This window comes from Thunnus albacares, chromosome 8 (assembly GCF_914725855.1).
Source record: "Thunnus albacares chromosome 8, fThuAlb1.1, whole genome shotgun sequence".
NCBI classification, from domain to species: Eukaryota; Metazoa; Chordata; class Actinopteri; order Scombriformes; family Scombridae; genus Thunnus; species Thunnus albacares.
Window position 1 is genome coordinate 10,783,944 of NC_058113.1, and position 23,083 is coordinate 10,807,026.

At 40.0% G+C, this 23,083-nt stretch overlaps 1 long non-coding RNA gene across 2 annotated transcripts in view; it reads right to left on the reverse strand.

The window, feature by feature from the left end:
- LOC122988211 overlaps positions 1-23,083 on the reverse strand; it is a 50,948-nt gene that overhangs the window by 26,238 nt on the left and 1,627 nt on the right. The window contains exons 1-2 of one of the 2 annotated variants that reach the window (XR_006404734.1): positions 10,254-10,285; positions 3,709-3,858 (exon numbers count right to left, since the gene is read on the reverse strand). This is a non-coding gene — a long non-coding RNA (uncharacterized LOC122988211). Of the gene's footprint in view, positions 1-3,708; positions 3,859-10,253; positions 10,286-23,083 lie in introns of those variants that run through there. The other variant, XR_006404733.1, reaches the window with a different exon arrangement.

Consider the following 23,083-nt stretch of genomic DNA (forward strand, 5'->3'; position numbering starts at 1 on the left):
ACCTCCAAATGTCATAAATACAACCAGTCATGAAAGAGCCATTTATAATACTGTATGAAGCAGTTTAGGCTGACAATCCCTAAAAAATCCTCCTTCTGTTGTTCATTTTCCTCAATCCAATCTGACGACACAAACTCGCCAAATATGACGCAGGTCTTTATGGTTGTCACTCATTAGTCTTTCTGTCTTTCCTATATATAATATTCTCGCTAAATTGCTTGAAGAAGCACATAAATCTGAGAGACAGCTGTCTTTTCATTGTGACAAAAATAAAGCTAGTCATCTTTGTGAATCAGTTTTCACTTTCTGGTGTTTAATTCTACAGTCTTTCTAATGCAGCGAAAAACATGAAGCATGTGTGCCAACATGGAGAGATGTGCTCTCATCTCATTGACTTATGACTTATTCATACACACATGAGAGAAACGTACGACAATATCCACAATAAAACTCTACTGAATCACACACACACACCTGCTTGTATAGTGTATCTGCCAGTTAAACTAAACAATCCCTTACGTGTGAGATTTTATTATTTTCTATAAGAGGAAGATGTTACCATCATCTCCAAATTAATAAAGAGAAAATATACACAAGCTGCAAGTAATACAAAACTATCTAAAGAGACATTAATTAACAAAATGCCAATATGCTTGAATAATACTTAATATTATAACTGCAAATAATTTTCTAGGCAAAATGAGTTTAACATACACAGTGTGTGTATGTGTCTGTGTCTCCTCCCCTTTTTAACGGTAAAGAGCTTCAGTAAAAAACCTGTTGTTTTGTTTTTGTGTAAGTAACTGAGACTTGAAGGATGAAGGGTGACTATAAGAAAAACAGAAAACACTCCCTGACTGACTCATGGCTTATTAAAGTCTAATATCAACTACCATCACAGTGCTATTAATTAGGAGTAATAATAAAACCAGAATGTAAGGGCCTTAGCAAAATATCTCCTAAGCATCAGAATTACTTTTAGACTTAATTTGAAACTTTATATTCACCAAACTATCAAGCCAAACAAGCACTGCTCTAAGAATTAAAATGTCGGCCTATGCAAAGTCATTGCACTCCACACTGCAAAAAATGTCAAAGCAAATGTATGTTTTTAAATTAAGGTTTATCAAGACTACATCTGAACAGCACACAAATGTAGTTTTGTTACTTTAAAAGTACTAGCAGCTAGCTTTACTCCACTCTTCATAATTCTTTTTTTTTTAAATGATAATATGAAATAATAATACAAGAGGAAATTTTAAATCTTGAAATTAGAAACTTGCTGTAGAATCATTTCTTCAGTTTAAAGCAAACATCTACAGTTACTGTTAACATCCACAAGAGAAATTTCTTACAAGCAGGCAACATTTCTAAGAAGGACAGCACAGAAAACAACAGAGCAGAGCAGAACAACACCAAACATAGCAGGTACTCACTCAGATAGATGTAGGAATAGCCCCCAAAACACATCACTAAAATGCAGAAGTCTGTCTACCATCCTGTCAGGGTGTAAGCTAGTTGCCTTGGCCCTGGCTGGGCGTTATTTGTGAGCCAAATCCTTAAAGAACAAGAAGCTTTCTCTGTGCCTAAACCTGCCGACAGACAGGGGGCTTTGAAGGCCCCCAACTGAGCTCGGCACAGAGCTTTGAAGCCAACTGAAAACTCTGCTTTATGGGACTAAATGAAAGCGAGGAAGAGGGGAAAGTTATAAAAAGCAGAGAAACATCGAGTACTGTTGCTATTTTTTTCTCTGTTGGTTCACGGCTGTAAGTTGTGTGTAGTTTGATGATTAATTGCACAGTTACTCTCCTTTAGTGTCAGTTACTGACACTTTTCTAAATATACATGAGGTCTGTCAATAAGTACTGTGACACTGCAGTTTGTTCATCTGTGTTATAATATTTGTTAGCTCTATCTTTACAAAATTATTTTTTATAAGAATCACAATTGATTGTTACATCGCAATTACTAATCAATAGCATCAATTAATAAAATTAAGTTGATTTAGATTGCTAAAATGCATTGAGGTGTTTTCACAAATGTATGTGGGGAAATAGTGGTTTAGTGTCAAAGGTCTTGATAATATGTCTGATCTGTTGTTGCTGTTAACATGGAGTCACTTTACTGAATTTCTTCCTGTTGTTCCAGGTTTAACCTGTAGATTTACTAATGAAAGTGTTGCCTCAGAAGGCCAAATCGATTCCTATGAAAGGCCTCCATTATTTGATACGGAAAACATGATTTTAATTATTATCAAGATGATGAAATTATTCACTCAGAATCAACACCTGTAAACATGCAATTATTTGTCATATAACCTTCACCTGACTGTCTATTAAATCTGCTTCAATCATTATCTCATGTTTTGTTGTTATTTGTGTCTGTCATTATTATTTTTGTTAAATAATAACACATATTTTAATTGGTCGTAGGATTTTTTATGGGTTTGTTTTTTTGAACGCAGCATGTTGAAGTTTTTGTATTAACTCACAACTTCATGACGGTTTTTTGTTCTTTTCAAAGGCAGTTGTTTTGCAGAACTTTTCTACAATATATCATCACACTTATCAATTATCTAACTTGCAGCCAGAATTTCATGGTTGATCTTAAAAACTGTATTGAATAGTTCTAACGGTGTGTCTGTTGGACAAACAGTGGCTTTGTTAGGTGGAAAGCTCGATTCTGTTTTTCACTTCTGTCACCTTAATGTTTGAACTTCAGCTCTGAAAAACAATTTTGGTGCCAAGAATGATCCATGAAACATCCTTGCCATGGTGCTTTTTATGTTAACTCTGCCTAATTAATTATCAGACAAACAAACAACACCTATCTGAAAGTGAAGCCTGTGTATTTCCAGGATGTTGCAGCTGACTTTCCGGACACACATCTGCAATCAGATCACTCGCTCTGGACTCTCTGAAAACCATTTATCACTCTCTCCTTCCCTCTTTCTCTCTCTCTCTCTTCTTTCAATAAGTCCTTTACAAGCACACAAACCATCTCCAGCAGACAAAACAGTGGACAAGCGTCTGTGATGTCCTGACTCATTCTGCTCCTCTCCTCTCCAAAGGCCTTGGGGCCGACGCAATGGGACCCAAAACCAACACGCACATAATGGGGCCTTGTAGGAGCCGCCTTAATGTTTCTAATGTTATGTAAATGAGGAGGGAAGAGGGCAGGAAAGGAGAAGAGAGGAGCAGAGCGGAGGAGGAGGCAGAGGGAGTGTTTGTGTGTCCGAGGAGGCTGCTAAGCTCCCATTACCAAGGGATTAGGCAAATGCTGCCGTTGTATCGATGCTGGTTCGACAGCGAACCGCCAACCCTAATCCCCTCCTCTCTTCTCCTTCCGACAACGCCTCCTCTACGCCTCCTCTCTATATAGTCCCCTCCCCCCCAGTCGTTTGTGAAAAATCTTCACAGAACTTTCTTGACTCAACTTTTCAACTCTCTCCTTGTTTCTCAGTCATGCATATACACTCGAACTCACACAAACTCAAAAAAAAAAAAACACAAATACTACAAGAATTACTTGGTTCACAGCCAGTGTAAATGTGTCTGTTCATTGATTTCTCTGACATGTGATGTGTGTCTGTGTGTGTGTGAAATGTGTGAATGTGTGAGAAGTGATCAATATTGAAAGCCAGAGAGTGCCTTTCTGGTTTGTCTGTGATGTGCTTGCCTGGAGCTTCAGAGTACAGCTATGACCTACTGGCTTCTGAACGCATCAACTCTTCAGTTCACCGCTCCTCAAACTCCGGGCAGGGGACGAGTGCTGGTCTCTGGATGCTGCTCACCGGTCCCTGGGTGCACTGGTGGCTCCTTTAAAGGCATTCTGGACACATCTTTCAGCTTTATCTTACTGCGCCAAGACAAGAGCATGAGGATGTGAGAAAGAGAGCAAGAAGAGCACATTATGTTCTATTTGCAGGCGAGCAAGTCTCCTTCAAACTTTCTCTGTTATGCTCGCTCACACATTTCATGTTTTGTACATACTTAAAACGACCTGATAATGTAGAACATTCACATAAAAATCAATGACTAAAACTGTAACATTTTCAGTTTTATTAACATATGTTTTGCAGTTAAAGTATATTCACAGAAATTTTGACAAAATTGCCAAAATCACCCACTCTAGGATTGATATTTATTAGGTCACCAACAGGTTTTGGCTGTATATATGCACTTTTTATACATTTTTCAAGCAACACAACAGAATAAATACGATGCCAAACCATTATGTCTGATGCAACGTACATATTCAAACACAAAAGCAATAAATAAAGAACAGATTAATTTCCATGTGTGTTATCAAGAACTATTCAACACAGCTCAGGCTGAAGAATGTCAACAAGGAGTGAGGAAGCTATTCTGAGACAAGCTAGCTGTGTGATGTGAGTGTGTGTATGTGTGTGTGTGTGTGTGTGTGTGTGTGTGTGTGTGTGTGTGTGTGTGAGTGAGAGAGAGAGTGTGTGCTTGTGTGTATGGTGACATAGTTGCAGGCAGAACTTGGAATACTCAATTATCACATTAGCACATCCAGGGAGAAGCCGAAAGGCTACACACATGCCTGTGCACAAACATATACGCACACACAGGCAGGCACACACACACACACACATACACACACACACACCACCCCCACATATCTCTGGAACTGCAGGCCCCCTGCTGAGAGGCTCAAACACACCAACTGAGGGCGGGGGGGGGGTGGTGGTGGTGGTGGTGTTGTGGGGTATTGGAGGAGGAGGTGGGAGGGTGTTGGGTTGTGGAGAAGCATGAGGCTGGTGAGTGACATTGAGACCAAGGTTAAACACAAACCATCCGTTCTGTTCTGCTATAGGCCGTGTTCAGACCGAAAGCAGCACTGCGTCACAAAACGCAGCCTTCTCATTCATGTCTATCACTTCGCTAGCACAGCAGGGGTGACGCTGCTCAGGGGCTCCAACAAATAGTTGATCCTCACTCAACCTCTGCTGCAGCGCAATGCAGTGTGCAATGCTAACGTGTAGCTTGTATCATTGTACTCATTCCAATGTTTACCTTGCAGACAGGCAACTTTCCAGAAACAGAAGCTTTAGTAAGCACAAACGCACACTGCTTAGGCTGGCGCAACACTCAAAACGACATCCCATTTGGCAAGCCTTTTAAAATGGCAGCTTTATGGCTTTGTGAGGGCTGGTCAGCCGAATCTGATTAAACTTTGCACAGTCTAGTTCAACACCTTCCAGTACAACATCGCCATCAATGTCATATGGCTGGTATGGGCTGCATAGTTTCAGTTTACAGACAGCTGAATTATGCTTCTGCATTAAGGGGTTGTGGTTCACATGCAGTGGCTGTGTAGCTATGTAGGGTCCTGCTGTGGGTGCCACGCACTTCCTCAAAAATAACTACATGAAGGGCGAAGGCCACATTCACACAGACACAACAGCACTGTGTGAGAAAATGCAGTCCCCTCATTCATTTGAATAAGACTGCTCCATTTCCACAGCGAGCAGGGACTGGCACACATACTGGCTAAAGTGTCTCGAGCTGCTGCCCATTTGTCCTCTTTGGCTTAAGTCCCCCTCTGGACCAAATTAATAAATATATCATCAGATTATCAAGATCATATATCATTCTCATTCTGATTGTTATTACTGTATGTTGGGCTCTGAGTGCTGTCAAAATGCGGACAGCTATGGACTTGCACACAGACGCGTACGTGGTTCCATATATACTACAATCGGAGGTCTGCGGACACAGATGTGTTCCACACACACTAGTAAACAGGATTGCAATGTGATAACTTTCCAGAGTTGTAAAATCAAGTCTGTGAATATTACAAACCGCTGTTCAGTGTTTTTTCTGAGGAGTCTTTAAACACAATAATCTGTTACTCCAACATATTTCATTGTCTCATACACTACATACACTCATACAGCGTCTGAGCGCATCCTGTGTAGACGCACAGACTAGCTGCTGGTGTTGTTACTGCTCTGCTAATGTGCTGCTTATGCTACACCTCCTGTGTAGACACACAGTAATATTTGTGTTCTGATGAAAAAATAAGTTTAATTTCTACTGAGGATATGTGTCATCAACTTTATATGCAACCGAAATGCCACTAATGGTGTGTCAAATTAAGTGTGGAAATGGTAGTGGCTAAAATATCTCTACAAACAGTTAGGCTTACTGATGTTTTTTATGATGCTGTTTGAGGGTCGCTGGAGCGCTGCAGATGCTTCTGTTACTGTAATTCACACAAGGTAAAACAGACAAAAAAGCACAGAGAGAGAAGGTTGTATTCAGCACTTTAGAAAAGAATATTAAGATGTTTTAACTGCTGCACAGGAAAGGTCACATCTGGGTTAGATGCATGCTGCTTTTTTGCTTCAGGAAAAATCTGTAAAATGACAACTGATTATCTACATACAGTAATTTAATAGCTGTCAACAACTTTAGAAAAGTTGTTGAAGGCATCTTGGAAGAGAAGGCCCTTGGCCTTAGTTATACACACACTTAATAGGGAGAAACGCCATAGAAACATGCAGGTGGCTAATGCTATTAATTTAATTTTGTAGCAATTGTGAAGGAAACACTGCGGAAAATGGTTATTATCTTGAACAGATAGCAACACATGGGAAATAACAAACAGCTAACTGAAACAAATGGATTCGTACATTCATGACCAACAAATCTTGATAGTTTAGATGTACAACAGAGTCAAGATGAGATTACAAGCAAAGCTTCAAAACGGTACAACACTGCTATTGTACTTTCCCTGATAATAAGGAGTATGTGAGCAAAAACTGATCTTAATGTCAAAATTCATACATCTGATGCAAGTCTCCTTAGAACTCTCTTATAGTATATTTCAGGCTCTGTTTATGGATTTTTGAAAAAGCCCATACAGATTTCAGGCAACACAGCAACAAGCAGAGGTTTAAATACTGCCAGCTTCTCCATACTACCTCTATAACTGTAAGAAGAAGCACACAGTCATGGTTAAGTGATGAGGTGAATAACTGCTCAGTGTCAGCGTGGCTCACTGACAGCTGATATGCTGTAATAGGTGTGGCTATTTTAAGTCTAGTGGTTGGGATTTCAGACAAGAGACCCATTACTAGCTTGAAAAAAAACAAGCGTGTGAATGCATGTGTGTGTACATGTGTGTGTGCTTTGCCGTGTGTGATTTTAGTGTGTCTCAGCTGAGGTACTTTACAGCTGATACTTTGACTCCACTGGTATGTTGTATGGAGAGAGAGAGAGAGAGAGAGAGAGAGAGAGAGAGAGAGAGAGAGAGAGAGAGAGAGAGAGAGAGAGAGAGAGAGAGAGAGAGAGAGAGAGAGAGAGAGAGAGAGGAGAAACATAACTGTGATGAGTAAAAACAGAGATAAACTTTAAGAGTAGACAGAAAGGCATGTTGAGAGGGAAATGAGCACTCTGCAGTGTGAGATATGAGTGAGCAATGTGAACGTCATGATACGTCTGGGCCTTAATGGACATTCATACGTTCAGTATGTGACACTGTCATGCTTTAATTACTTCACTGATTGTGACCATGACTTGATTTTCTTTATTTAACTTTTCATGAACCTTACCTTTTACTATTAACATTAACTATTAACGCTCTGTTGATGCCTGTTTTGCCATGATAATTTTTTTTACTTTGTCAGTATTTCTAATACCAAATAACTCATTGTTTCAGCCCAAATTAATGCAGGAATTAGGATGAAACAATTAGTTAACTAATCAATATTGACAAAAAAAACTGATTAACAACAATTTAAAAAAATAAATAAATCTGTTTATGCCACGTTCACTCAATGTTAGATGGAGGGGAAGGATGAGAAAGATTCGCATGTTAAGGACTTGCAAGTGTTCATGTCATCTGACAACTCAACAAGGTTGTATGATAACTAAATTGGTTATATGAGGGTTTAAAATACTTTGCATTGACAAAATTACATTATAACCATTAAATTTGGGTTCAATTACATTGAATAACAAACAAACGTGGGGCGTCCATGTTTGCTTGGTTTTCGGGCTATTATTAAGTGCCAAGTTGGACATATCGGAGCTTTCAGAAAAATCCCAGTTTTCCAGTCATAGTTACAATTTACTTACGGTAACTCCAATATGCGCAGCGTTATCAAACAAAAAAGCCAAATATTTGCTGGTTGAATCTTGTTTCTTAGCTGTTGGTCAGACAGAGTAACCTATATGAAGATGTCACTTTGGGCTCTTGGCACTTGAATGTGGGTTTCTACTGTTTACCTCATTGCAAACAACAGTAGTTGTTTTAATGCATGGCTGTGTTCAGTCTGAATGTTTGGTCAAATGGGTGCTTGGAGGAAGTGAGGGGTCACAGCAGTTGATGTGTCACAAGTAAAAATTAAGAATGACAGTCTGTTTCTATAAGCTTACACAATAACAAATTTGCATTCTCAGGATAGTATAAATAAAATGTCAGAAACATGCTCAAGCTTGTTCTTCCCACTGGAAATCATAAAATGAGGGAAATAAATCAAGACAAAGAGAGAGGTGTGAAAGTAAAGGTGGAGGAGTTCAGATATTTTTCTCAGTTCCATAAAAATATGTGCTTACTTATTCCAGACATGTGTCTTTCTACTGTTTGTGTCCATGGAAGTTAGCTAGTGATTGACAACAAAACCTGCATGGATCTCAGCTTTTTCATGATTCAGCACATTTTCCAAGTAGAAGTGTAGATGATTTGTTTGTCTGTAAGTCAGTGTTATAGCTTTCTCTCTCTCCTCCCTCTCGTGCTTTTGTTTTCTTGAAAAATGGTGCAACATAAACAAATTCTGCCCCAACACTTTTATGCTTTTGGGCTTTAATTTACTCTGTCCTCTAGGGGCTCCCTACCTGCACCTTTATACTGTAAAAACTGTCCACCTGAACAAATAATTTTATCTTAAAATAAATGTTCACTACAGGGGGGTGAAATGCTTACTGTGTCTATAAAGGTCCACTCAGGAACTTGGTGAAACAGACCTGCACTTTTTAAGCTCAGATGTAAGTAACTAACATTTTGTTGTTCCAGTCCCTCAAATCCATGACTTACTGTGTCACCTAAATGAAAAGAGCCCTAATTAAGGTCATGTACTACAGCTGTATTGTTTCTGCCTCTACTAACAAGCTGTAGCATGACAACAGTCTGATGAGTTAACTTGAACAGTTTGTCTTTCTTATTTACCTGTTATTCAACTATAGTGAGTCTAGCATTGACACTGATATGATAGCTAATGTGTTTACAAGAAATAATATTTACCTGACTGATACAGCATTTACACCGTGTCAACAGAATGGCAAGAATAGGAAAACTTCTCATTATTCCAACGTGGTAATGTTCATTCATTATTCCAAGATTGACTACTGTTTCGAGCCTTGTACTCGAACTGGAAAAATACAAATTATCTTTAATTAGCTGATTGTATATGATTTAATTTGGATTTTATTTTGATGCAACTGCAAGTATAGTTCTTTTTTGAAAATTCCCCTTATCTCCCTATATCTTATAATTATAATTAGTAGGCTGACATGACCAGTGTTTCCCACTTGGCTGAGTGTAATACAGTCTATGTTATGTGAACAGGATATAAGTACTAATTACATTTACCCTGCTAGCTGGTGAAGAAACCAAAGAGCGTACCCATCTGTATTCAGTTTTGTTTAATTTTGCCATATTTTTTAATTAACTGACTGCAATAACTCCCTGTGGTGAGAAAAGGCTCCTATTAAAACTGTATTGTGGAACTTTTGTCTCTCCTTTCTAGCAGTGGGAGTGAATAGTAATAACCTGGATGTACCTCCAGTTCTATGAGTACATGCATGAGTGGGTCCCTGTCGCTACTGTTGCGGCTATAAAACGGTGGATACATTTTTTTGAGCATCAAAATGACTTGTTTCACTATCAGAATTTGATCCACTCAGTCCGATAACATTTGGAAAGCCTAGAAGAGCTGCATGATTAAATGATTGTATCCCTCTAGTTAGCGGAGGGCTAAACTAACTAGAGTTAGCTAGCTCGGCCAGCGGTAGGCTCTGGTGCGCATGCTCTGGCAAACCAGTCATTGCTGGTTGGGAATGTCACCACAGACACCAGATTAAAAACTCCAGTACTGTGGCTTAATAAGCACTGTTTAAACTTGCTTGGCAAGGGCTTGAATGTAACGGATGTTCTTTTATATTTAAAAGTCCTGCACTCCAGCTTTAACTTGCTAGTGAATCCACTGAGTTTCATCATCTCACCTCATCTCAGAGTTTTCAGCTGTCTCCAAAACCTATAAAAGCAAAGAGTGTAGTGGTCACAGTTTGAATAGAGACCCCTTTTCACCGCAGAAAATCTGACTTCTTAAAGCAGGAAAAGCACAGGTGAAATTAATAACATTCATTCCATTTTGGTGAGCCGGTTCCAGGGCTCTGGTATCGTTCATGCTCACTCACTGACATGGCTTACTGTGACACACCAAAGTGTCTGCCGTGAAAAGGATCTATTGTAGATCATGTGACATGCACTGGCCCCAAAAGATCTGTTCCCATTCAATTACTGCAGAAGATGCTGTAAATGAATACCGGCACATTTTAGTTAGTGTCGCAAATACTTTATTATCACAATTTGATCCATTAGCTCCAATAAAAATTTAAAGACCTTGAAGAGCCATATCATTACCTTAATTTGTCAGCGGGGAGTCAGCCAGCTCGGCTAGGACTGTAATGTGCACTATAGACCCAAAAGGTGCAGAAGCCGTAAGACGTTTTTGGTGTACAGTATTCACCCAGTTAGGAAATTATTAGAATGAATGTAGCACCATTTTGGAAGATGGTATCCAGTTCTCTTAATACAGCCATGATTTGTACTCTGCAAAAACTGCAAATAGACAAAATAAATCAAATTAAAGTGGTGCATCTAGCCCACTAAAGACAAAATGAATACTGGACTTACATTCTAGAGGTGAAGGGAAAGATGACACAAACATATTAGCCATAAAGACTTGATTAGCCAACAGAATATCAGACTCTGTTGCTGTTTTTGCCACTGATGGTTAAAAAAAATAATGCTGCTCTAAAGAGAGATATTTTTTTATTTGTGCAGTTCTTTTCTATGACCTCTTTTCTTTGGCCTTCATAGACCACAGCAGACATATTTGTATCATCTATAAAGTTTACCACCATATAAAAAGTTTATTATTGTATGGTTTTATATCGATCAATTGTAATAGACTTTCAGATTTTTATTTATGAGCGTAATGTTTTTCTTGTCCACTTGTCTAATTGGCTGATCAATCACAGCTGCAGAAACAGGGTGATTTAATTGGATGCTGGCTCACAAGGGCAGAACGGTGCCTTTAAGCTGTGACGCTTCTCCATGCGTGTCCACCTTTGTGTATGTGTGGTTAAGAGTGTGTATGTGGGAGGATTTTATCGACTGTACTTAAAAGACTGCAAAGGAGTGAGAAGCACACAGGGAAAGAGTTAGAGACAACATAAGGAAGTCAGACTGAAGTGAGAGAAAAATAAAATGAGAGGGACAATAGAGGACAAGATGGAGAGGAGATAGGTTGTTCTGTTACACAATAAGTCCCTTTTCACTGAGGACATTTTGAAATGTGACAGTAGGAAAAGCACATGTATGAAGAATAAAATGAATGATGGCTGAATTACATTTAGCTGCATGCTGTCACACTATCACACTGTCATGTCTTACGGGGACACTTGAACCGAATAGGACCATTATTAATGCTATTAACACCTGTGCTTTTCCTACTATGACAAGTCAAAATGTCTGTTGTGAAAAAGGCCTATCCAAACCTCGACTGTGTCCAAAATCATTTACTCCATAGTGAGCAGTAAGTCGAGATTCTGGACACTTCTCAATCATCATTTTGTGTCATTACTGACAGGTGCAGAGTACAAAACATCCCACATTAGCAGGAATGAGTGTGCATGCCAAGGACAACTTTGTTGTTCAGTTTTTTGGAAGCGGTATTTACTGTGGGAATAAATTTCACACTGAGAATTCTCACTCAAATAAAATGGCGGGAGGTAAATACCATAGTAAACAGGGAGTGATTTTGGACACAACCCAACTCAACCAGTCTATGGAACATTATTTGGTTAATATGTCATATTTTCTACTTGTAATATTCAACTTTCAGTGGCCAACAATAAAATTAATAAACACAATTCATAATGGCATCTTTAAATTCTTGGGCATTTTGTCTAACATGCATTCTTTCAGTTCATGTATGTTCATGCGGGTGAATGTTCACACAAAAACACACACTCGTGCACATTAGAGTTAACCCCCAGTAATGCTCTATCGTCCATTACATGAAGTCGAAAAAGAAACACAGTACAGCCTGAGGGCATGAAAAATATGAACAAGCTGCTGTGAAATTATACATCAATAGAAAAAAATAGAGGCCCTCTAAACAAGGTAATTGCAGGTAACACAACAAAGAATAAGTGAGCCATATGTTGACAACAATTATTTGTTCTGAATGATGATTTTTCACACTGAGATGACTTATGGCTTGGTTGTTATAAAAGAAGCTTAGCTGCTTGTTAGTAACAATGCTTTGCGACTTCAGCAGTTGTAATAGCACATCACAGTTAAAGGTGCTTTTAATGCACAACTGAACCTCAAAATGATACAACTCTGTTTTATTTACAGGCAAACTGACTAAATATCATTTTATCATTGTTGTGTCACAACAAATTAACGTTCCACTTACTTCCTGAGGTTCTTATATGCATTAATAAAGAGGCTGAAGGATATTCTTAGTAATTACTGAGTTATGTGTAATGTCTTATAAAGCTATGTTAAAAACAATTCATTTACCAGTAAGATTTATGTCCACAATAAAACGAATCTTTCTTTCATGGCTGGTGTATGGCTACATGTTAGATTGAAGTACCAAGGTTTAACCAAGCTGTAGCATCCTAAACCTTGTTCATGATAAAAAATTATACACAAGCTTATTTTATTTATTATCTTTTAGAAATAAATCATAACCTTGGTGAGCTAGCGGTAAAAATTTAATCTGGCTGCTTGAAATTTGGAGCTTTTTAAATTCTGGTCTGTATTCAGGGACTTGAAGTTAGGAGGATATTCAGTTGTGTCCCTCTTTGAAAAAAAAATTCCACCCTTTTATGATTTTTAGGATGTGATTCATGCATTTTTAAATTCATGTATTTTATTGACTATTGTAACGTGTAGTAAAAATTTCTCCTCAACTCCACTCCACAACAGTATTGAGCCCCAAATAACATTTGGTTTTGTACTTTCTGTGGCATCAGTTTGATTCATTTGTGGTTAAGAAAACATCACAACATTAACATTTTTACAATATATATAAAAAAATCCTAAAACACACATTTCAAAACATCCCTACACATGATTTGTAAACTGGTTTGAAAAGTCAATCTAGCAACATATTGGTCAAATTAACAACAATTAATAATCTATGTGTGGCCATTTCAATGGCTGTTTGTCTCTTATTGACTTGTTTGTCTCGTTTTTTTAATTCAGCCCTCTCTCAGTCTATCCTGGCTCATGTCCATCTTACATTCAGCCTCCTCACCTAACAGCTGATCCAATCATCTCTCCACAGATTCCTTTGGCCAACTGAGACTATCGCAGGGACACCTGAGTATGAGTGTGTGTGTGTGTGTGTGTGTCAGGTGTGGTAGTGCTAGTCTAGCCAAACTGGTTTGTTAGATTCAACTAAATCCGAGAGGGAGAAAATGTGTGTGTGTGTGTGTGTGTGTGTGTGTGTGGTTGAGCGCATGTAAAGAGCTAACCTTTACTCTTGGCATGGCACGGCTTGGGAAACAGCAGAGTGGGGTCAGGTGTGCAACTTCCCGCCGAGCTAGCTAACCTGGCCAGGAATGTGTGCCTGTGCGTGCCTATGGGCCAGCTGCGGTATAGTTGGCCTGAGAATTTGGGGATTAGCTCGGATTTATCTGGAACACTACTGTTTACAGTGGGGTTGACAGATGATGACAAAATGGCAGCTCAGACCATCTCAGTCGGTCAGGGACAATGAAGATGAAGCAGATGATGATAACCGTATTCTGTGTGTCTTTTACAGTGTTTGGCTGCTTGAGGCTCACCAGATCAATCATGTTTGCACTGAAGACCGACTACATGACTGCTGTGTGACGCTGTATGTGGGTCCACCAGAGTTTGTTCAACAACACAGTGATTGAACAAAAGTGTAGCCTGGAGTTACGCTGTGTACATGTGAATGCGTGTGCATCTGACAGACCGCAGTGCCTGTAAGATAACAGTCTTTTTGTTCCTCTTTCTGTTTAGCTGCCCAGTTTGCACGCAACCTGCAGCTCTGCTCCTTTATCTCTCCCTTTCTTTCTCTTTCTCTTTCTGACACACACACACACACACACACACACACACACACACACACACACATATCTTCATAAATCTCTCTCATGCTGCTCTATATCCTAAACAAACTGTGTTCCTGAGCTGAATGTTATTCAGAAAAAAAATAGGCACCGGCCTTAGTTTGTACAATATGATTTGAAAATCACGGCCTGGTGAGAACTAGCATCATAATTTCACGTACCACTATGTGTACATGTGTCAGTGTGTGTGTGTTTTTACTAAATCCTTGATAATCTGACTGTGCTCTCTCACGCTACTGTTGGCCGCAAATCTGGACTCACACACACAACTTCAACATCACTGAGCTATAGATCTGTTGGTTTTCACAATCCCCACAGCCAGTCAAATATAAATGATATGAATTCTGTTTTGTGGTGGAATAGTGGAATTGATGAAGCATAAATATTAATGGCGATCTGTTTATTTTTTTTTTTTATTGTTTATGGGTCAGCTTTGCAGAGCTTTGCTGGATTTATTCTCAATGCAGGGCAGTTACACACTTGTACGCGCACACACAACGACACGTATCACACACATACTGTGACATATGCATTGTCCTAATGGGCATGACATCATAACAACCTCTTGACTTGTGAATAAGAAGAAATGAAAATAAATAATCCATGCCAAGATGGACTTCCACTGGATGGTGCAGTAATGACTTTAGTTGATTTATAATATTTAAAATATGGTATTTCAAATTATTATTATTGTTATAAGATTAAGATGAACTTTATTGATACCTGGGGGTAATATTACTAATGTAGGTAAAAAACTGAGGTGTTTTTATTATCAACTGTCATCTGTGCATATTTTTAAATTCATTTTTAATCAACTATTTTAATAATTAGTCTAATTTTACATGTGAGAAAATCTAGTTTATTATTGTTTTGTTTTGTTTTTTTCAGATTTAGCAAAAATGAAAGAAAGAAATTGAGAACATCTCTTACACAGGTGTTATTAATCACTGAAATGCAATTAATTAACTTAATATATAAATACAAGGCTTCAATGTTACGTTCCTCAGACACTGACAGAGCACTTCTCGTCTCCTTTAGCTAGCCCCCCTCAAACATAAATAAGGACAGTCGCTTGTGACAGTATGTGTAACTTTGTGTACCTGAACCATTGTAAACTGGTACACCACGTTTGTTTGAGTTCCGCCTGCAGTCTGCCAGTTGCACCTATGGACATTTTTGGACATAGTTTTGTTTAATTTTCTTCACAGTACAACCGTTGTGCATAGAAAAATAATGTACCATAATGTCCCTTTTTTGAGAGTGAGAACAGAAACACTCGGTGTGGCTGAACCTTCACGGTTACAAAGCTGTGACATTTTAACGCTCAGTTAATAGTGCAATCGGTTAATCACTGTATCTCTAGTCAAGAGGTTGTGATATGTAGCACAACAAGCTAGCAAATCACTGTAAACAGAACGGCGTTCCCGCGCATGTGCAGTGACGTCTGCCGTACAAGTAACCTCTCTCCTGAAAGTGAAAATGTATTAGTCTCTGGAGTCATTTCTAAAGAAGCTACAATAACCACTTGAGTGAAGGAACATGTCCCCTAGTGCAGCAGTGTGGCTCACTGACATGTTCTCAATAGTTTGTTGACAACAACGGAGCTCTACGGCACAGAGGAATAAGATATATCAGGCTTTGGATACACACACAATACTTGTATGTAGGATGAGTTCATTGTTGGTTTGGCTCTGCACACGAGATTTGTTGACAATAAAAAATATAGAAAATCACCAGCCAAACCCTCTAAACTAAAAGCACTGTGAACAAAGAATATGCTGTATATGGAATTTTTGTATAAGAAAATGCACTTTTTACAGCTTTATAAAAAATTCTGTCATCTTTTTGCAGAATACGAAGCACTGAACCTGTTCAACAGTGAACCTGGACCATCTGAGATCTTTTAAGGCAGTTTTGTGTCAAAGAAATCCATCAAATAGGCCACTGAACTCACCAAGAGGACAATATGATGTCTGTGTTTCTCCTGTCTGAAATTCTCTCCCACAGACACAGGTGCAAACTGAGAGCTAGTGTTTGGGTGTGTGTGTGTTTGTTTGTGTGTGTGTGTATGGGGAGCTGGGGGGCTGCAATGGGAGAGAGTGGCACAGGTGGCACGGAGCCCCGGCAGTGCCGAGGGCATCGGATCGGCATGTGGCGCACAGCCAACCACACACAACATATGCCAAGGGGGAGGAGAGAGAGAGAGAGAGAGAGAGAGAGAGAGAGAGAGAGAGAGAGAGAGAGAGAGAGAGAAAGAGAGAGAGAGAGAGAAAGAGAGAGAGAAATAAGTGTTTTTCTAACGACCACATGGGTCCACAGGTCTCCTGTCTTGCACCATATGCTGTCAGCATGTCTGTCTACCTGTCTGTCCTTCTCCCTGTCTGTCTGCCAACAGAACAAAGTGCTGTCAATGGTCAAACTGTCAGTGCCAAGATGATGGGCATATGATGCGAGGGGGGCATCCTCTGCCTTAGCCCTGAACATCCAGCGCACACACGCAAACACGTACACACATACACAACCCACACCCAAGTGTGCACACAAATGCCCACATGAGCACAGTGCCAGCTTGTGTCATTATCATATTCATCAATTATGTAAACAGTTATGTGAACAGAGTAGCAACACACACACACAGACACACACGCACACACTCCCCAAAACACATGCATTTTAATGAACTGCCGTGGGGCTAGACATGACCTCCGCATTGTCTGTACACACACACACACACGTACACAGAGATACACATGTGCACAAACACACAGGTGTTTAACAGTGCATAGCTGAGGGGAGAAAGTGTGTGTTTGTGTTTGGATGGAGGGTTCTCACTGTGTGCATGAAAGCGTGAAGCGCAATCAGTGTAGCAATCATTAAAGTGAGATATTTGTTGTTAAATCAAGATAAAAGTCCTTCCTAACAGAACAGAATGCATTTGTTAAATAAGTCATTTGTAAGGTTATGAAATTTATAGTGTAAATTAAGGAAAACATGTGTGCTGGCTTTGCTCCTAAATATCCTCCTTGTACACCCTGCAATCCTACCCTGAGGCTGCTCTGCCAGTTTTTTCAATCATTTATATTTCTAATGGATAACTATTCTAACTATCCTAGTGATATATGTGCAAATATTTGACATAAACTAGAGAATACATTAACATTACATTCAAATTCCAAACAAGTGTGCAATCACGGTATGTTCATATTAAAAACATGAGAACAAACATCAGCTGAAAGCCTTACAAACTTGTCAAGGATACATTATGGGTAAAAAGCAAAACCTGAAGATGAACTGTGGAGAAGTTTGTATCATTTTGGAATATGTCTGGCGGAAGTAGAAAAGTGCAATGCTAGTGAAAAGTTGCTGTCAGTTGTGAACTGGACTTGTTTAATTGCTTAACAGAACAACTAGAAACATCTGATTTATAATCTGTTTAATAACGTTTTGTTTTTGTTTTGTTTTAATAACCAAGAATGACTAGCAGCATAAAATCTAAATGCTGTTTCATGACAGTGGAATGAAGGTAATAATAATGATAATTCACTGTACAATGTGAAAATAAAAAGCAGCGACACACTGTGAGCTGTTTGTCAGTCTTAAAAAGGTACTTTCTGGAAAAAGCTTCTGCAGAAGGCCACTGCCAGGAGAATATGAAACAAATTGCTGAGCATGCATATTTCATTTGTTTGTCAGGTCTGGTTTGGAGTGGGTGGAGTAGCGAGAGTGGATTTGTCAGTTTCATGAACAAACACACACATGCACAGACACACAAAAAACACACCTTGCTGACAGCTCTGTTCTGAGGGGTGTGCAGGTGAACGCGCAGGAGGGAGTGTGAGACGGAGAGAGCGAGCGGAGGGGGAGAGAGAACGCGGGATGGAGAGACAAAGACGGTGAATATGCGAGACGGCGAGGACTGACGTTAATTCGTGATGTCGTGAGCGTCAGCGTGGACATTAGACTGACGCTGGAACGGCTAAGTGGGCTTGAGGCATCGTTATTGTTATCAATGACACCTGTGTTGTGCTGCTTTAAAGCCGCAGTGAGATACGGTATGTAGCAGCTATTTCACAGAAACGTCAATCAAGTGTAACTGTTACACGCCCCATAAATCAGAAAAGAAGTCTAATTCGCTTATCACAGTCGTCTGTGATTGTTTATATGTTTGTATATATTATTCTTCGCATCAAGGCTACAAGGACACCCAAAAACACAAAACTATCGGAAAAAGATCAGGAAAGCTTTGGGATGCAGCCCGGAGGAGGCTATGACAGCAGGCTTTTCGTTCCATCTTCGAGTGTGGCCGTACGGAAACACTTTGCCTTCAGACATGGTCTGCCACATCTTAGGATATGCAGCGCTTTTTTTTTTTTTTTTTTAAGATTACTGAGGCCTTTGCGGGGCTAAGTCCTCCTAGAATAGATGATAGCTGTAATTCTTTTGACTGGCGAACAAAGTGATTTAGTCATTTTAAACTTCTTATTTCAATGTGGATATTTATGATAAAATGTTAGTGTGTAAACAAGTCATTTGCACATGTAAAAAAAAATTGTGAACATGGTCTGAGTTCATACAGGAAATTGGAAAAACAAAGGCAGCAGTTAATAAATAAAAATAAAATAAATAATGGAACGAGGGCACTGACTATTCTCCCAGGCGCACAGTTCAAGGGGCCATGCTTCAGAGGGTTCAACATACATCCATTTCTGTCCATCTATCCACTGAATTCTCAGGGGTTTGGTAAACCATGCCAACTAAATGAGTGGCAGACTCAAAAGGGGTGCCAACTTAATAGCAACTATTTCCACAGGCGGTAAGTCAAGGCTATGGCACCCAGACAACATTTGGAGCCAAAGTAGACGGGCAATTTAGCCAACGATTATGACCAACAGTACTTTTCCATGATACTTTGCTCCCTTACAATCCACTGTGTTATAGATATTGATTTTGTCTGAGTTGCCAATCCCATCCTTGCTGAGGGCAATATTGTCTAGCTATATTCCCTTGAATAGTTGTGATGTGTCAAAGCAAAAACATGAGAAAAAAAAAACCACAGACAAATAGGACTTGATTTTTGGCAGTCTCCCAGTCCTTGTAAAACATGTGCAGAAAGGGAACAATGATTTTTTCAGATTTACGGCCATTCAGCTGGCTGTGCCATCTAATATCCATTAGAGTTTTGACATTCAAAATCACTCCCGAAATACTGCACAGCACAAAAGCTATACTGCAGTTTGGAAACTAAAACTAGAAAATGTAAGTACACTGCGTGTCTAAAAAGTGACAGGCTGAGACAAAGAGAAGGATGTGCTCTGTGAACAGAAGCACACAGAGAACACAGCTTTCAGTGGCCTCTCCTGTTTGCTGACTAATGAGTGAATAATTGAGTGCAGTCAGTCCTGCGTCTCCCTGATTAGAGCCAGACTGGGCCCCTGAAAAGACAGAAAGACAGGAGTCAGGTCTTTCTTTCTTTCTGTTTTATCTTTCAATCTCTGCTATCCTCTCCAACCTCCACTGCAAAGATACTTATCACATCTGATAATAAATTAGACACATACACGCGTAGACACAATCCCTTACACATACAATCACACAGTGGTACTGATGGATGAAACAATATGTAGTCTAATCAGACAATACACGCAGCATAATTGGCCCAGAGGACAGTGACAATGACATTAGCAGCGCGGTGAGAAAGAACAGAGCGGCATAAACCAGAACGGAACAGCAGGACTCGTGGTTTTTGTTTAAGAAATTGGATTTGAGCGGCATAACCTGCCTTATTGGATCAGCAAACTATATCCTCAGAGGTTGAGGTGTCCCTGAAGAAGTGAATGATGAAGTGTTTTTGAGCTGAACCAGTAGATGGAACATGGAGAAACAGATGCCAGCTGTGTTACTCCACCAAAGCTCTCAGCTACGAAGGACAAGCTCAAAACAATACTACTGTATGAGAAATGGCGAAAAGAGCTAATTAACCAAACAGAAAGTATGTTCTCACCCTTTCACCGACAAATGGCAGAAAGTGTGCTTACATTAGCTCGCTATTGAGATCACCGTTTGCAACAAGTCCTCCAAATTAAACGAACAAATAGATTGTCTGAACACATAGGAGCGTTTTCTAATCAGGCGCCCCCGTCAGCAGTAATGGGCAGGACGACATCATTTATCTGTGCTTTCCAAATTTGTTACAAATCACTGTTAAAAATAATGATGTGCCAACACTACGGTTAAGGTCTGGTTGGGTTTAGGGACAAAAACCACTTGGTTAATTAATTAAATGAGACTAAAATAACATAGTTGTTTTTTTTTCTTTTGTTAGCTGAGTTGCTGCTGAAGTCATGAAAGGTCATGAAGTCAAGAAAAAAAGCACTCCCCCACATTTATTTGAATGAGGCTACTCTATTGATGCATTGGGGGGGGGGGGGGGTGCGCCATCACTTCAGCAAAAATATGCAGTGTTGCCTGGCAAAATCCTGTGTCAAATTATAAACCATCATGCTCTTACTTATGCTCTCGCTCAAACTGGAATTCCTGGATCATATTTCATCATCTCACCAGTATCTGACACAACACGCCTCCACAAACTCAGCCCTTCGGATTTTTTCATACACAGGGTTGTTTTTGGTCTGAACGACCATTTCCTGATATGAGGACAAGCCTCCTCTCAGTGCTGATGAAGGCATGGTGATAGAGAGTCGTTCAACTGTAAAATAATTTTTTGCAATTCATCCCTGAGGCAGCATTTGACAGATCTCAGACACTCTCCATTCTGCATGTCATTATTTTACAACTCGCCGCTGTTCACTGTGGACAGGAGGGAGAAAAAAAAATACTCCTTCCACAACGGTCATGTGAGAAAAAGAGTCGAAATGGAATAGTTACGTATGTGAGACCCAAGTGTGAACCGCAACCTTCCACAGATATTTGAAGTAAGCATTGTTCCATCTTCCATGTGTGAAAAGGGCTGCTGTGTCTTTCACATGCTCCCAATTCTTCAGCATTTGTCTCTAGTGGTCTATGAAAATGGTAGAAAGTGGAGGCAAACACACACATACACACACACACACACACACACCCATACTGCAGTGCCTGCAGCCACAGTGTAGTAAGAGTGAAGGTGTGTGTGTGTGTCTGTGTGTTAGCGGGACCAGTGCCAGTCTTGGCATGGTTGGATGCCTGTCTGTGAGCCTCCTGAGAGGGGACCAAGGGCACAACAAATTGGCACACTACACTCCTTAGTCCCACCTGCGTGTGTTTGTGTGTTTGTGTGTTTATGTGCGTGTCTGTGTGGAGAAAAAGCTGATGCATGTGTGTGTGTCTATGCACATGTGCATAGCAAAGGCTACTTTGTGTGCTTTTCCTGGAACCCTCTGGCTGAGTAGCATCAGCTGTCGAGATGCCCTCTCTCCTTCCTCCTTTCCTTCACTTTGTCTCTCCGTCCTCATCATCATCCCTCCATCCGTCCTTTTGGCTCACTGTGGGCCCTTTCTCACGCGTATATTCGATAACATTAACAGAATAAATTGCCCGTTTTTGTCAAGCCAGCATGTTCTGTTGTTTACACGAGCAATTCCTGAAATGATCATGCTGGCGATATTCTATTCTTTTTTCCTTGTTGTCAACAAATCCCATGAAAAAGACAAAACCAACAGTGCGTTAGTCTGTCTTGTTATGGAATTTTCCATCTTTAGGGGTTACAAATCGGATTACATTGGGTCAAGCCTGGGCCTTGAGGTCACACTGTAAATCTTATGCAGGAAGGAGACATCCTCTCCTCTCCTTGAGACTCCAGCTGTCTGTGATGTTTTGGGGGAAGCAGAAACCTCTCTAATAAAGGGTAAATCAGTATTTCCATGGTCACCAAGGTTAGAAGAGGCTTTCCTCGACAACACAGACAGGTGAATGTGTAGATTCTATTGACACAGTCAGACATTCAAACCAGAGTGTGCTGACAGCGACCTGAAGTTCCATGCAACGTGACCTGAACTGACACGGGTAAAATGCAGCTCCTTGCTAAGAAACTAGTGAACCAATTACACTAATTTTTCATATTATAGGCTGATCTGCTTAGGTTAAAGACTAAAGGTCAGACCTTCAGGGGGCAGAACAGAAAGAGACAGCATCCAAGTTGCAGATGACTATGATGTTCGCTGTTTCAGTTCTCTTCGATCAAGTGCTTCAATAAACATTTTCAGCTTTAAGACATCAAAGGCTCGTGTTCGCTTTTCTCCAGGTGGTGACCATCGCTCAAAATATCCACAACATGTCTCTTAACACTTTCTGACTTTCCCAGCAAGTTGAGGTTTACAAGCCCGGCAGCTCGACAGGCCTGAGTTGACCCCCTGCCAGACCTAAGTATTGGGGATTTTTAAAAAAAGGTATTTTAAGATATTTTCTAAACTAAAATGTGCTATACAAGTAGCATAGCTCCTTTAAGGAATAAATCAGTACATAGCGAGTGTGAGGTCAAGAAAGAGAGAGAGATAGCGCACATATGTGTGGCGGTGAGACTGTAGTGACACCGGTTGGTGGCGCACACAAACACAAGTACAAACCAGAGGATGACCGCCGCTTAGAACCAGAACCAGAGCAACCCACCTGCCATCCAGAGAGACACACTGTGAGCAGGAGAGTTTCTGCCGAAAACA